We start from the raw sequence: 12738 nt of genomic DNA, 5'->3' as shown, positions 1-12738 counted from the left end.
CTTGCTCTATTTTATTACCAGCTATTGTTGCTAATCTCTTACAGTGCCTAATTTATAAATCAAACTTTATCATAGGTGTGGGGGGGACCATAGTATAGATAGTGTTCGATAATCTCTATGGTGTCAGGGGACTTGGAACACACTCCCCACAGATAACAGGGACGACTGTACTTGTGTGTGCCATTAGTGTCCATCCAGCTTGTCTTTGTACAAACACTGCAAAGAAAGAAGTTCTGTCTTCTGCCCCTCTCAGAAAGATCCACAAAGCCTGATGTGACATCTAACACACATAAGTGTTCCCATCATGGGAACGAGATCAGTGTTCCCAAAGGATTGCTTTAACTTTAGATTCCTTCACTAAGGCAATAGAGGCCCATAAAACCATAATTTATTCTATTAATTTCTTACATTATCTTCTGGTAGGTATTAATGAAAATATTAAGGAAGAAGAGATTATTTTCCCATAATCGAACATTGATGGTCATTAATCAGTTGTGCATGAGCAGACGTTTTCATCAGGTGGTTCCACTGTAAATCACCTCTGCTTAAACCAACACCAGGCACATGCTGTGGGTCCTTGCCAAGAACAGTCCTGGTATCCTGCACTTCATTATAAATGGGCCTGGATTCTGATGAGCTGTGATGGCAATCTTCCCTTTACCCTTACCTATGGGTCTAGACCCATTCCCGGTCCAGGTAGACTGCAGCACTATTAATCTGTTTATTGTTATAGATGGTGCATGTGAAACCACTCATTTAAATGGGCTTTTGAAAGAAAAGTTTATGCCAGTAAACAGAGACTAAAATTGAGGGCTAAAATCAGGGGTAGATTCTAGCAGCTAGCTGGGAAAAGCCAAGCTTATTACATCTGTGTGTGGATGAGCTGACATTGGGAGAGAGAAACAGCAGCAGCTATCTGGGAGAGATTCCATCCTTGAGTGGATGGGCTCACACCAGGAGAGAGATATTAGGAGCTAACTGGGAAAGAAATTAGGCTTATGTAGGTATTGAAGTGGCTAAGGAATCTGGGGTAAAATGTTTATGATTGAGTCCAGGGGCAGTCAGCAGGTGGGTTGACACTCACTGGACTTTTTGGCATGGGGGGAGATTGTCTTCTGTTCACTATCTTCTGTTCATAGCCTGTCTTTTGCTGAAAGTGGCCTGTTTGCTTTTGTCCTGTTTGTTTGTGAAAGACTCATTTAGGTCAGACATGACATTTATGTCCTACCTTTTACCTGGAATTGAATGGAGGATTGGATTTGGGTTCAGGAAATTCTACAAAGTATACAATTCTGGCACTGTTTGGGCCTTTTCCCCCTATTTCCCTCACAGACTAACCTTTCTCCATCAGCAGAGGGATCCTCTCCCACATTTCTTCATTGCTCAGGGACCCAGTAAGCCAACCATCACATCTCAGAGGTCCCCTCCAGTGATGGAAGCCTGGATTCTTTGAGGTCCTTCCTCGAGCAATCTTTATCTGCTCACTGAATTGTAAATATGGGTAAACATCTGGTAACTGCAGATGAAAGAATCCTGCTAAAATCAAGAACCAATTTAAATACTTGATTACCTCTCTGATTTCTCTTCCCCTGAGCAACAATACAACAGGAAACTTTCCAGGGATGAGGGCTGGGGATGTGAGTGGAGAGCAACTGATTCATGTAAACCTTGATTCATGTAAGGGGACCTGGTGTGTGAGCTACTTGGCAAAACGCGTGTCACCTGACTTCGCTCTCCACCAAGGAAGTTGCCTGGGACCAGACCAGCCTTGGCACTCGCTCTCTTCCCACTCAGACTCACCTGCTCTAAGGAGAAGCTGAGAAGATTTGGAGTTCAGGAATTGTGCACCCTCATCTTTCTTCATTGCTATTGGCTTTGCAACTTTTTGATGCATTGTTCAGGTTCCCTGGCCTCATATGCAACCCTGCCTGGGGCCTCTTGTGAGACCATCTGGGAGCCACTTTGGAAGCCAGAAAGCTTCACCAAAAGAGGCACCATGACTGCCTTCCACACCATTTGACTTCCTTGCTTCTGGAAAGCCCCACCAGGAGAGCTCCTCACCACCAAGGAGGCAGGTCTTCTAAACAATGCCTGGATTAGCCCCATAGATTCCTTCCCCTTTCACCTCTCCAAAAGGTCATCAGAGGGCCAGGGATTTAGCTCAGTGGTGCCGCCACCTGCCTCCCAAGCGGAAAGTCCCGAGTTTGATCCCCAGTACCAAAAAATAAAACAGGTCATCAGAGAACAGCTACATATCCACATGCAGTTCAGCAATGGGGCCACATATGCTGGGCCAGTTTGCTGTAAGTAGAAATCACACAAATGTAAGTCAGTTCTTCAATCTGCCTCACTGAACTGTCTTTGAGCTAGTCACTTTTAGCCTCCGTTTCCTCACCTATAAAAGAATGATAATTATTACAACTACTTTGAAGGATGACTGGGAGGACTAAATAAGACTATGTGAGTGTATTTCATATGCTGTAAAGCACTGTGCAAATGTTAGCTATCAATATTTCTGACTCCCATGGAAACACAGCTCACTAGCACTGCAACTGAAATACTAAGTAAATATAGAAATAAATGGATTCTCCCGATATCTATTTAACCCAGCATTAAATGTCCAAGAGATTCAGGCAGATGTGGAGTTATAGCTTAGTCATAGCTAAGGTGAATGCAACACCCACTTCAAGTAATGGCTTCTACCTTACTGGGTGACCTTGAACAAGGCACCTGACTCCTCTTGAGGCTTCCATTTCCTGGCCTGGAAATGAGGGAGAGGGAGCTGAGCCAGGCAATCCCCAAGGCCTAGTGTTGTGAGATTCTGTGGGCACAGTGTCACAGGGGGATCCACACCTGATGTCACCAGGGAATACCGGAAGACTCCAGGCAGGGAACAAACACTGAACAGTGGCAGATGATTTGAGAGAGCAGGAGAGACACACACAGGAAACTCAAAGTTTAGTTCTAAGCTTGTCCTGACTTTAAGGGAGTCAGAGATGGTCACCTTGCCAAGTCTCCATCTCCTTGACAGAACTGGGGACTCCATAATAACTGCAAGTAAATACTGATCACATGCCAGAAACTGCCCCTTTGTTAGCTCATGTCATCCTGCAAAGGGAAGCATTAGACATCCCTTTATTTTTTAGACTCGGAGAAGTTATGCAGACTAACATAAGACCTTAGAACTAAAATGTTGCAGAGCTGCCAGGCAGGGCTGGCAAGCAGCAAAGCCCATGAGATTCCCTATTAGGATGTACTGACAGGGCCCTAAGAGAGGTTCTGTCCATCAGCAGCTTGCTTATTAAACACTCTTACTGGAAGCCATAGGAGAAATAACATGCCCTCCTAGGCGCTCCTCCAAAGCTTCTCTGCCAGCTCCCATCACCTAGACTCTTGCAAGACATAGCCAGCTTGATGTAGCAAGGACCCTTTATACATATTTCTACCCAAAGAACAAGCTAGCTTCAAGCACAAAGAATCTGGCTGATGAGACACCCCTCCCCCAGCCCCCAGTAACCCCACTGCTGTTTTCACCCAGCTAGGACCACAGCTCCCCACAGAGCAGCTCTGGCCTCTTCCAGGATGCTGGTGTGTTGCTGTTGCCATGGTGATGCAAGAGCATCTTTGTCATGCACACATGAGCAGTACAGAATGGGTTTCCCCTGCCTGGGAAACTCAGAGGTTTTATCAGTTGTTTTCCAGCCACATCCTCACACTGCTTCAAGGCTAAGTGCAGGAGCATCCTTTCCTCCTCACACTTGACCCACACCAGAGGCAGAGTGGAGCTTTCTGTACCCAGGCCTTGCAGAAGGTATCCCCCTGCTTCTGCTGCTGAAGCCTTTCCTGCTCCATGGAGGTGCCTTCCAGGTGGTAGGAAGTGGTGCCCACATGGCGACAGTGAAGAACCTGCTGTGTTTACAGAGTCAACAGGCAGCCCCTCGCTCCTGGACCTTCTTGGCAACTCCTAGCTTATGGACTAATTAGCTCTTTAGAGTCAGGCTCATGAGGGTTTATCCTCTGCCCCAGCCGCTTATTAGCAGGGCAACACCATGTCATTTCTTTACCAAGACTTGGTTCATTTATCTATAAATGGGGGTTAATTATTGTTTGCAGAGTTGCTGAAAATTAAATGAGATTTTTACATATAAATAGCTCCCAATACCAAGTCTGATACATGGTAGAAATATATTTATGATAGCCATTATTTAAAAGAAAGTAACCCAATGAGACATGTTCTGATTTGGAAACAAATCCTTGGTTTATCACTTAATACACCGATAGCTCTGTAACGTTCCCGAGTCTGTTTCCTTTTGAGCTCCTGTTACTTCATATGTAAAATGAAGACACTGGGATAACCAATGACATTCTATGTGAAGATTTTATTCTGAAGTTATGGTTATGAGCACTCTGTTGGAAAACTGAAGATTTGGACTAAAAAGAAAAGAAAATGTCACCCTCTTCTACAGTGGTGAAATGTCTCGTGGTCATAACTGACACCTTGATGAGCACCAACTATGTGCTAGGAGACCACTGTGGCAGATGCTACACATTCGCTCTCTCACTTAATCCTAGCAACAGCCACTATGAGGTAAGAATTATTTTTGCAAGTTTGCAGTAGAGGGAGACCGGCAACCGATTAGCAAGGTGCAAAATAAGAATAAACAAATCCTAACTTTGCCCTTACTGTTTCTGTACCTTAAGAAGAAATTCTCCTTCACCACCAACCCACAACACCACATGAGTTTCTGTGTGGCTGTCTCCAGGGAAAGGTTCCCCAGTGCCAGGGCCAGCTCAGAGGAGATGGCCCCATTTCTTCTCTTGAAAACTGCCAACTCCGGGAATCTGAGAAAACAGTCACAGACCAAGGTCTCACGCTTGACTGTTGTCTTTATGAGGATGATTCTGCCTGAAAGCCCACAGGCACTTTCCCTCCACCCTGCCTGTTTACAGATCAGCCTGCATTCGACTTGGAGCGGGGAAGACACGTGGCTGGCTTGCCTGCCCCTGTTCAGGAGCAAGTCAGTATTCCTAGTTCCTGGTTTTTATCTTCTCCCAAACTGCCAGTGTCATGAGAAAGTCTTTCCTCATCTCCAAAATAGCATCTGGTCCATCTGAAGCAGGCTGACAGTGGGCTGACTGCCAGCACCCTCATTTCTTGGTGGATAGAAGGCATCCCCCATCCAATTATCTGAAAGTCTCCTTACTCGATGATTCAGCCAACCCTCCATCATGAGCCAACCCTGGGCAGCCTAAAGTCACCTTGAACAGTCGATAGTAATGATGGCATGCCTCATCTGGAATCCTTGCACCAGTTCTACTGGATAGAAATCTCTCATTTAAATAAACAAGGAGGATTGTGGATGTAGCTCAGTGGCGCTGTGCTTCCCTGGCTTTCCCAAGTACCAGGAAAAAAAAATGAGGAAACAGGCTCAGAGAGGGTAAGAGGCTTTCCCAAGGTCACACAGCCTGCCACAGAAGCACTGAGATTCAAGCTCAAATTCCCAGCTTTAGGAGGAAGACTTGAATGTTCACTGGTCACTTGCTTTTCCAACAGGCCATAGTGATTGCCTGGGAAGTTCTGGGGATTAAAGAGCATGGCAGGGCTGGGGATGCACCTCAGTGGCGCTGCACCTGCCTGGCAAGTGCAAGGTCCTAAATTCAATCCCCGGTAACAGAAAAGAAAAAAAAAAAAGCATGGCAGCCAAGGATCCCAGAAAATCAGCCTCTGTGGTAACCACAGTGTGCTCCTCAGTCCTGACCTGAGGGATTCCTTCCTTGCAGTGCGGGGTCCTGAAGGGAGCAGCCCCAGGCTGGTGCAGAGAGAAGCTGCTCTGGAACCCTGAAAGGACCATTCGCAGGTTTCTGAGCTCTTCTAACTCCTGCCAGGTTTGCTTCCTCTGTGTGGCAAGGCTGTCTCTCTTGGGCTTGGCATAGGCCTTGGTCTGGAAGGGCCTGGCGAGGTGGTGACAGCAGTGCTTTTCCATGTGGCCTTCGTGCAGCCCTCACGGATTGCCTCCTCCTTATACTCAACAGCCATTTATCTTTTTCTTTCTTCATTCAACCAATATTCAAAATACACAAATAACTGTGTCCTAGTGCTGGGCACTCTTGTAATTTTTGGGTCATGTTCTAGTTCCTCACTAGACCAGGCTTTTTCTGAGGGCAGAGATATTGTCCAACTCATCGCTGAATCTTAAATGCTTAGTCCAGGGCCTGGAGGGAGGGAAGGAGGGGAAGAAATAATAGTCAAGATAGGAGGAAAAGAAAACCTGCTCCAACAGCTCTGTATCCAGGCAGACAGGAAAAGCATCTGGTCCTTGCCAGCCTCCTCTCCCAGGGCCTCCTGAATCCTCATTGACAGAGCCGACAGGACAGGAATACCAATGACGCCCTGGTGGCAGGTCTCAGATGAGCCTCATGCCCAGAGCGCAGGCGGGCAAGGGAGGCATAGCTGCAGAGAGGAAAATTCCATCTGTGCACCCCACAGGAACAATCTGCAGCCGGCCCACCAGGCATGGTATCAGGGACCCCTGCCTACCCACAGCCCAGCGGAGCCCCAGGCCACCCCCTGCCCGGCCCCGCCCCCGGCTCCGCCCATTCTAGGCCCAGCCCCCATCTCGTACCAAGCCCCGCCCCTCCCTGCCAAGCGCTGCCCCACCGCAGCCCGGCAGGTGCTCTGCCGGAAGCAGGTGCTGGCAGAGCTGAAAGATCTGCAGAGCTGGAGCTTAGGGCCGGAGCCTTGGGCAAAAGCGCCAGAGGTGTGGAAGAGGTCTTCCCCCAGGCTCTCCAGACAATCCCCCGACCCCACACCTTTCTCCATAAAGGGCAGTGCTTTTCTTGGCAAGGCACGCCCTCCTTCGACCCTCCCAGCACATGCCCTAGGCCCTGCAGCCTGGTCTTCCTCTGTCGCCTAACTAAATAAGGCCACCGGGCTGGTCGAACCTCTGTGCCTTTGCCAGGCTGCCCTGACTTCCTGGAGCCCCCCTGGTCCAGCCCCCTAAACAGGCCCTGTTGAGGGCAGAGGAAGTACCCATGGAGCCGGAAGTGGGGAGACAGGGCAGGGAAGGCAGGTGAGCAGGTGGCCACTCTGAAAACTGGGGTCCATCCCACTGGGGAGCCCGGTGGAGCCTGCCAGGTACATTTGGGAGATGTTCCACCAGAGGAGCAAAAAGTGGAAGGCGTTCAGCTACCTGGCCCCATTGGAGATGGGTGCATGGGCTCCTGGCAGCACCACCTCCCTCCCCAGCAGCCGCAGGGTACAAGAGCCAGGCCCATCCTTCCAGCAGAGCCAGGGTACCTGGAAGGTGACAGAGTACTGGTACCACCAGCCACCTTTGCCAGTCTTGCTCCACTTGTCAAGACCCAGCTCGAGTGCCTTGGATCCGGAACACAATTCTCACCCCGCTTCTCTGCGTGGCCAGAGCATGCCCAGTACAGCTCTGGTGAGTGCGACTCCTTGCCCCTTAGGGTGACTTTCCCTACCTCCCTCCCCCCAGGGTCTGGGGCTTCTGGGGCAGGAAGGTGACTTCCCCCTTTCTGTGTCCTGGCTCCCAGCACAGGATGATGCACAGACAGCAGATGCCCAGCAAGTGTTAGTGATGGGAATGCTAACAGAGGAGCGCCAGAGGAATTGAAGGGATTTTCTTAGGGGCTCAAAATTCCATTTTCCTGGGAGGACCCTGGACATTCCATTGCCTCTCTGATTTGAGGAGAAAATAGGGTCATGTGAATAGTGGCTGCTACCTCAGTTTCCTCAAGGTGATCAATTGTCAGGACACCAAAGATAAATCTATCCAAAAAGTCTCAGATTGAAGGAAAGGAAATTTAATGTGCCATGTCCTGCCCTGCTGTGGTCACCCCACAGTGAGGTAAAAGACGTTAGATTTATAGATTAGTGGTTGTTTATGACATACACAACATGATCAATCTCTTTTTGAATGCCTGACACATACCCTAGAGGTGCTTTGTATACAGACAGGGCCTCCCTTGGTGAGAACCCTCAAAGGCCTGCTGTCTGCAGGGGGGCTGGGGTTTTTTTCCTACACACTGGGGTTGGGAACCAGAAGCCGAGTCAAATCAAACTCAAAGGCGACCTGAACCACCATAGCCCAGAATCACAGATTTTAAATTGTTGCCAAAACAACAACCACCAGCCAGGCAAGATGAGGGAAAGAATAAATTATAGCAGCAATAAAAAGATCGATCATCCATCAACAAACTTAGCGAGATGTGTGCAAATGCTTTTTGAAAAAACTAACAGCTGTAAGGACCAACAAAGAACACTTGAACAGCAACATCATAAAGATATTATTTCTCCCAAAATTCATCTGAAAGTGCAATGGAATTAAAATAGGAAAAAAAAACCTCAAGAGAATTTAGGGGTAAATAGACAAACTGCCCCCAAATCCAAACAGACAAAACAAGCTGGCATAGCGAGAGGAATTCTGGAAAGGAACAGTAGGGGGACAGGCTGTGCCGCCGCTCTTTGAACTGATATTAAACTGCAATCGTTTAAATGGTGTGGTACAAGTGGCAAACCAATAAATAGAAAACTCAGAAATAAACCTAACTGTATCCAGAAATCTAATGTAGGATCAATGTGGCATTTCAAACCAGGAGAGAAGACGATTATTCCATAAATGTTGTTGGGAACTTACATTAGGTGCCTAGCTCATATGTTACTTAGAAAATTTTCCAGAGGGATCAAAACCAAAACAGTAGTGGAAGGAAATGTAGGAAATTTTATTTTATAATCTTGGAGTAAGGAGAAGCTGCCTAAGAATGATGTATTGCAGAAGTCATAAAATTTTAAATTGATAAATTTGACTACCATAATGTTTCTCCATAGAAAAAAGCCTTCATAAACTCAAAAGACAAAGTGTGGAAAGTACTTTTGATGCATACCACAGGCATAGGACAAAATTCCTTAATATATTTTTTTAAAGTTTTACATATGAGTAAGAAGAAAAATCAAGAAAGTCTAGAAAAATGGATTAATGGACAGCAAAAGAAATACAGATGGCTTCCAAACCTTAACACAGCAAGAGAACTAGAAGCTGTGGTTGGATGTGAGTTGTACCTGGGAGGTTTCTGTGCCAGAGCTTGGCTTGCAGTGTGGCCTTTTTGTAAGAAGCAGGGCCTGGTGGAAGGTGGTTAGATCTCTGGTGGTGGCGCTTTCTGAAGGGATTAATGAAGCTCTGAGAGGATCTAGGTATTAGCTCCTGAGAAAGTGAGTTATAAAAACAGCAAACCTGGGCCGAGGATTTAGCTCAGTGGTTTTGCCGCCTGCTGCGCAAGCACAAGGACCCGAGTTCGATCCCCGGTACCAAAAAAAAAAAAAAAAACAGCAAACCTGGCCAGGTGTGGTGGCGCATGCCTGTAATCCCTGCTCTGGGAAGCTGAGGCAGCAGGATCCCATGTTCGAGCCCAGCCTAGACAACACAGTGAGACCACCTCAAAATTTTAAAACAATTTTAAAGGACTGAGGGTTAAAGGCCCAGTGGTAGAGCACATCTGGGTTTGATTCCCCAATACTCCCCCTGGAAAAGAATCCCAAAGCATGGCCCTGAATTGCTCTGGTTTCCTGTCTCGCCACGTGATCTCTCACACACAGCTCCATCCCAATGAAGCCCCCACCACAAGGGCCTCACAGAAGCTGAATGGGGGGAGGGCAAATCTGAAACTTTCCGCCTCCCACACTGTGAGCTGAATAAATCTTTTCCTTATGAATATCCAGCCTCAGAAATGTTGTTCATAGCAATAGCAAGCAGACTATTACACTGCATAACCAGGGGAAATGCCTGTCTGCCCATTCCTGCCTCTAAACTTTGGACCATACTACTTAATTCAAAAAGGACAGAGGAAAGATCTGTTAATAACAGTCCACGCGGCCCCTGGTCCCAGCTGAAAGGACAGCTGCGGACATCCAAGGCTCGTGTGGAGAAGTGAGTAATAGAAGTTGGCACCAGAGAAAGTTAAAAGCAGATTGGAGACAGGAAAATAGGAGGAGCCACCACAAGCCTCTGGTGTTCACATTCCTAATCACTTTGGGTAGCAGTGTGACTTTGACATTTGACTTAACTCCGAGACCCTCGATGTCCCCATCGGTCCAGTGGGAATACTCACAGGTGTGACCTCAGAGGTTAAAAGGATGCTGCACAAACAGTGCTTCTCCCAGGGTCTGGCAAGCAGCAAGCATAGGAAGGGCAACTTGCACATGCTCAAAAGAGAGTGTGGGTGACAGCTGGGTGGCTGTGCAGAGCAGACCCAGGGTCCCAGACCTCTGACCTCCCCAGTGTGACCATAAAAGTCACCTTCTTCATCTCTAGCCAGGCGCAGTGGTGCATGCCTGTCATCCCAGTGCTTAGGAGTCTAAGGCAGGAGGAGTGCTATGAGTTCAAGGTCAGCCTGGGCTGCATAGTGCACTCAAGGCCAGCCTAGATTACATGGCAGGACCTAGTTTAGCAAAACAAGAAAAAAAATCAGAAGATGCATAAGAAATAAAGACCTCGAATCATCTTTGTAAATATGTTCTTTATTTCCCAAGACCTCTGATACCAAGGATTAGCAGATTTTTGTCTACTTGCACGGAGCTCTCTGGCTCTGACTGCTCCTGGAAAATTCCACTGTAGTTCTAAATATGCAATCTATAACTGTGGTTCGATTCAGTTTGCATTAAGGGTTCAGGGCATGCCTTTTGCACTGGGCCATGGCAGAGCCACCTCTGAACCTGTGACTGGCCATCCAGCTGCTTTCCGCCTTCCTGCCAGACCTTAAAACCAAGCTTGAAACAGTTGCCTGTATGCTGGGTGGTCCTCAGGGGAGCTGGTCCCACTGCTACCTGATCCTAACTCACCCTACCCAGCCTGTCTTCCGGTCTGAATTCCTGGCTTTGTGCCTGGACTTGATCCCTACCTCCAGTCTCTTCTGGATGATCTTGATATTTTTATTATTTTTTAATTTTAAGTTTTTTAAGAATAAACAACCTTTACTGGGCTCAGAGCAGGAATCTATGGTCTGCAGGGCCTCTCTGTATTTGTCAGTTTTCTTCCCCTGTTTTTTTCTGCATTTTTGTAGCCTCACAAGCTGTTTTCTCTTCCAGCAGTAGGTGGCTGCCACTGCCTGGTAATTTCAGCCAACCTCTTGGGCCAGGTGAACCGGAAGGACTAACTTTCTTGTAGTCACCTGGCACACAATCTTGAGGCCACCCAGAACCACCATCTGCATTTTCTTTTGGAGCAGTGGGATCCCATGGCAACCTTGAGGTGGCCAAGAGCAGCCTGGCCTTGCTTGGTCACGGGGCAGTGACGTCACACTATCCTTCAAGGATGTGGCTGGGGGCCCAGGAGTGGTAGGGCCTCAGGGTGCTTGGAGCTCATCCACTGACACAGGAAGGCCAGGTACTTTCAACTGTTTCTGTAGGTAAGACCACAGATCTGGACCCCGTCAGAGTTGTTACCAGGTGCTAAGTCCTATGGGGCTTCTTTCCAGGTTCTTGATGTCCTGAACAAAGAGTTGGACAAGACACAGATAGGGCAGTGAAGGTGTGCACTTATTGAAGGCAGAAAATAAGTACACTCTGCAGAGTGAGAATGGGCCCAGGGACAGGGGGAAAAGGGTCTTTTGTAGCCAAAAAATCTTTTATGCAAATAAGACATTGGGATAGTCATCCTATCACTCACTCACTTGGTGTCAGCCATGTGTAAACTATCCTATCAAAATCTCCTTTGACTTCCTGTTCTGTGTAAACAAAGGATCAGGAACAGTGTCTTTTGATTGATTGTACCACATACAAATGATCAAAAAGCATCTTCTGATTGGTCCTATGAATCATGCCAGATTCAAATGAAGGATTGAAAACAGCAAGTTTCTGATTGGCCCAAAATAACACTTGTTTGATTGGTTGGTTCTGGTTACTGCAAAGATGGTGTCACTGTATTAGAAGTGTCCCACACCTTGCCCTGTGTTACAACCACCACTTCTGGCCCAGCCGTACCTGTGACCATGATGGCCACCAGCCTGGCTGGAGACTGCCTCAACCATTAGGCACCAGGACATGCTCCTCTTCTTCCTTCAGCAGCCACCCAGGAAAGCCCCTTCTGGATCTTGGATCTTTCCTCCTGGCATTTGGACCTCAGGGCTCCTGAGGAATTTTTATTGCATCATCTGACAGTAATTAACCACTGGGTCCTTGTTCTCTCATTAAGGGAGACCCAGGAAAGGCTTACTCCCAACAGAAGTGTGAAGAAGATACCAGGTTGCCTACTTGTACCACCTTCCCACTCCCAGCCCAGGCCCCTGGCCCAGACTAGAGGCCACCACTGTGCCCAGCCACATCCCTTCTGTGTAGATGTCATCTTCACCCCCACAATGGCAGCTGATAAGGGTTAAAGAGAATCCCTTCTTAAGGCTGGGCACTTCCATGCCTCTAAGACCCTGTGGAGTATTTTGACTGTATTATCTATCTAGCAGCCTCTTCTCCAGCCCTTCTTGGGTAGTTTCTCTCCTACTCATCAACACAACTGCCATGATTTTTGTTTTCAGCTTAAACAATAGGAATGTATTTTCTCACAGCTCTGGAGGGCAAAAGACTGGGATTAGAGGTCAGTGAGGCTGATTTCTTCAACAGCCTTTTCTTTGGCTTTAGATGTCTATCTTCGGACAGTCTTCTTCCCATGTGTGTGTGTCTGTGTCCAAACTTCCTTTCCTTTTTCCCCACAGTTTAAAACTATGCATATT

At 47.6% G+C, this 12738-nt stretch overlaps 1 protein-coding gene across 1 annotated transcript in view; it reads right to left on the bottom strand.

Moving 5' to 3' along the window:
• Positions 1–4869: 4869 nt before the first annotated feature.
• LOC106008670 (IQ motif and SEC7 domain-containing protein 1) overlaps positions 4870–12738 on the bottom strand; it is a 92150-nt gene continuing 84281 nt past the window's right edge. The window contains exon 12 of the transcript XR_015449643.1: positions 4870–6213. The gene's annotated coding sequence lies outside the window, so the exon portion shown is untranslated. The remainder of the gene's footprint in view (positions 6214–12738) is intronic.

The sequence above is a fragment of the Heterocephalus glaber genome, unplaced genomic scaffold (genome assembly GCF_053883595.1).
Source record: "Heterocephalus glaber isolate CG9 unplaced genomic scaffold, H.glaber_assembly_v1.0 deba00000768, whole genome shotgun sequence".
NCBI lineage: Eukaryota > Metazoa > Chordata > Mammalia > Rodentia > Bathyergidae > Heterocephalus > Heterocephalus glaber.
Note: the sequence above shows the minus strand (reverse complement) of the source record. Positions and strands in the feature narration are given on the sequence as shown.